This window comes from Arachis duranensis, chromosome 6 (genome assembly GCF_000817695.3).
Source record: "Arachis duranensis cultivar V14167 chromosome 6, aradu.V14167.gnm2.J7QH, whole genome shotgun sequence".
In the NCBI taxonomy this organism is placed as follows: domain Eukaryota; kingdom Viridiplantae; phylum Streptophyta; class Magnoliopsida; order Fabales; family Fabaceae; genus Arachis; species Arachis duranensis.
In genome coordinates this window covers 90,506,315-90,510,426 of record NC_029777.3, presented here as the reverse complement: position 1 = coordinate 90,510,426, position 4,112 = coordinate 90,506,315, and positions in this window count along the sequence as shown.

The window sequence follows — 4,112 nt, the reverse complement described above, 5'->3', positions numbered from 1 at the left end:
TTGATTTCTTTTTGCAATTTCTTTTTTTCTTCTTTCTTTTGTTGCTGCTTTTTGGATATATAGATATTTGAAAACCTCCATAATACTTTTCTAAACTTCATTCCATATCTATGAGCTTGATGAGTGGAATTTTGACGGTTTAGAATTTCTCAAATGAAGTCTCGTTGTAAAGTATAGTTTTAAACCAACAATAATACTTTCATGCAAAAATTTGTTTGTCACTAGTACAAACCCCTAAATTTATAAACCGAAGTATTGAACCTTGGGTCGTTCTCCCTAGGAATTACAATAAAGTGTTCTTGTTATTGGTTATGAGATGTATTTTGGAGTTTTTGAGATAATAGACAAGAAATGTAAATTGCAAAAGAAATAAACTAACAGCTAACAAAGCTCTTGGCAAGGTATGAGAACTAGAAATCCTATCCTAGTTATCCTTATCAATTGTGATGAGAATTGTGTATTGCTCCCACTTAGTTAACCTCTAACCATGGAGGAAAGTCAAGTGGATGAATTAACTTGGTTCCACAAGTCCTAGCCAACTCCCAAGGAAAGACTAGCTTTAGTGGCATCCAAATCAATTAGCAACTTCTAATTATCAATCAACAAAGGAATTAGATAACTCAAGTGTCACTAATTACTCAACCAAAGCCAAGAGGAACAAAATCTAACTAATAGCTAGAAGAAACATTTCATCAAACACATAAAAGGCAATAAAAGTAAACAACATGAATTGCAAGAATTAAAGAGAGATCTAACTACAATGGCAAGAGATCAATAATAGAAAAGCAAAACAATTGTGAAACAACAAAGAACTTACCAATTGCATTGAAGAAGAAATGTAGATCTACAAAAGAAAGTTCATAAACTACAACTAAAAATACAAAGGAATTACAAGAGAAATAGAATGCTACAACTACAAGAGAACAATTAAGGAAGGAAAAGGAAAATTAAGAGAGAAGAAGAAGAAGTAGATCTAGATCTAAAACCTAATCCTAATCCTAGAGAGAAGTGAGAGCTTCTCTCTCTAAAACTAACTTTTCCTCCAAAACTAAACTAAACTAAACTAATGGTAACTAGGTGCCTCATTCCTCTTCAATCCTTGGCATAAATAGCATCAGAAATGAGTTGGATTGGGCCCACAAGGCTTCTAAAATTGCTGGCCACGAGTTGCATTAAGTGGATCATGTGCCACCATCAGTGCATCTGCGTACCGTGCACGTGCGCGCCCCTATACACAATGTAACTATGGCAAATCTTATATCATTTTGAAGCCCCGAATGTTAGCTTTCCAACGCAACTAAAACTGCATCATTTAGACTTTTGTAGCTCAAGTTATGGTCGATTAAGCGTGAAGAGGTCGGCTTGACAGCTTTTGCGATTCCTTCATTTCTTCATGAGTTCTCCATTTCTACATGCTTTTTCTTCATTCCCTTGATCCAATCCTTGCCTCCTAAATCTGAAATCACTTAACAAACATATCAAGGCATCTAATGGAATCAAGATGAATTAAATTTAGCTATTTTGAGTCCTAAAAGCATGTATTCACTCTTAAGCACAATTAAAGGAGAATTTACAAAACCATGCTATTTCATTGAATAAATGTGGGTAAAAGGTGATAAAATTTCCAAAAATTAATACAAGATAAACCCTACAAATGAGATTTTTCAACCTCCCCACACTTAAACCAAGCATGTCCTCATGCTTAAACCAAGAATGAAACAAGGGGTATGACATTTAGTCAAATGCAAATAACCTAAATGCATCTATCTATATGAATGCAACTAAATGCAAAATGGTTTTACCTATTTGGTTAAAAATAAATCAATCCTCCAAGTCATACATGCACACGTAGGGCCAAGATCATATAACGATTCATGAATCCCACCAATTCAAATATTAAAATGAAGTTCAAGTAGACTTGCAAGACAAAAGCTCATGAAAGTCGGGAATTAAGGAATTGAGCATCGAACCCTCACCGGAAGTATTTGCACTCTAGTTGCTCAAGTATATAGGGTCGATTCACTCAATTCTCTCCTAATCATGCTTTCTAAGATTTGTTTTTCTTCTAACAATCAAAATTTATTTCATGCATGCATACATTTATCATGAAGTCTTTTTCATAGGTTGTAATGGGGCTAGGGTCAAGGTAGGGTCATATATAGTTAAGTGGACTAGAATTTGAATCATTGATTAACCTAGACTTTCCCACCTAACCTATATAATAACCTATACAATTAAGTGCTAACCTAACTACCCATTCTTCACTTTTTCTTCTCATACTCATGTATTTTTTTTCTTGATCACAACACATATGCATTGATTTTATTGAGCTTCACTTTGGGGAATTTTGTCCCCTTTTTATTGTTTTTCTTCTTTTTCTTTCTTTTTCTATTTTTTTCTTTTCTTTTCTTTTTCACATTTATTATTTTTTTCTTTTTCTTTTATTTTTTTCTCATTTTTTATTTTTCTTTCTTTCAAGCTACATACAAGAATATCAATGCATAAGATCTGTACATTTTAATTAATACATGAGTATGTACCCAATTCCCAATATTTCCAATAAAAATATAAAACCACCCTTTTACTCCCCCAATGTCCCAAGGTTCCCACACTTGAATGATACTCACACACACTAGCCTAAGCTAATCAAAGATCCAAATAGAGGATAATTATTGTTTTTCGCTTTAAGGCTTGTAATGTGCTAAAATAAGAACAAGTGGGTTAAACGTAGGCTCAAATTTGCTAACAATAGAAGATAAAAGGGTAAGGCCATTTGGGTAAGTGAGATAAATGAAATGATGGTCTCAATCATATAAATGCATGTATACACAAAATAATGGACATAAAGAATCAAACAAATCAAAGATTACAATCATAGAAAGAGAATAATGCACACAAGAAGGAAAAATTAGTGGTTATAAGATGTAACCACACCATTAGGCTCAAATCTCACAAGCTTGTGTTCTTAGCTCAAAAACCATGTTCCAAAATAAATTCTTTCAAGCAAGTTCAACAAATTTTTTTTTTCAAATTGGTAGGGTGCCCTAAAAAACAGTTTCTTGGAAAAGAAATTATCACCATAACCAAGTAGTCCTAATAAGAAAGAAGTGGTAAAAATATGTACAAATTCTAACTAACATGCAACCTATCATGCAATGCAATAACTAATCTAACAAAGAAAACTAAGAATTGGTGTTGAAAAAGGAAATTGTTACCCATGGATATCGGTCAGACAACCTCCCCACACTTGACGATTGCACCATCCTCGGTGCATGCAAAGAAGAGCAAGGTGGACGGGTTGCTACAATTGATGAGCTTCTTCAAAAGGTTGTGCGGATGACTTGCTTGTTGCCCCATTTAGAAACTTTTCCTTCCCTTATTTTGGTGGCCAACCTAAAGGGAGAGAAAGAAAAAGAAAGAAAATTAAGCCTACAACAAAGATATCAAAGCAAATAGAACGTAGGCGGGGGCTAATGACAAATAAGGGTATGGTTCTCTACTACATGGTAGCTACAACATGTGAGTGAGAAAATGATGAGCGGATATTTTGTACGCTTTTTGGGGGTAATTTCATGTAGATTTTAGCATGTTTTAGTTAGTTTTTAGTAGAATAATATTAGTTTTTAGGCAAAAATCATATTTCTGGACTTTACTATGAGTTTGTGTATTTTTCTGTGATTTCAGGTATTTTCTGACTGAAATTGAGGGAGCTGAGCAAAAATCTGACTTAGGCTGAAAAAGGACTGCTGATGCTGTTGGATCCTGACCTCCCTGCACTCGAAATGGATTTTATGGAGCTACAGGAGTCCAATTGACGCGCTCTCAACGGCGTTGGAAAGTAGACATCCAGGGCTTTCCAGCAATATATAATAGTCCATACTTTGGTGACGGCATGAGTCTCTAAACTCCATTGTTGGGGGTGAGGAGCTCTGCAGCGTCTCGATGATTTAATATAATTCCTTTGTTTTCCATTCAAACACGCTTGTTCTTATCTAAGATGTTCATTCGCGCTTAACTGTGGAGAAGGTGGTGATCCGTGACACTCATCACCTTCCTCAACCCATGAACGTGTGCCTGACAACCACCTCCGTTCTACATCAGACTGAATGAAT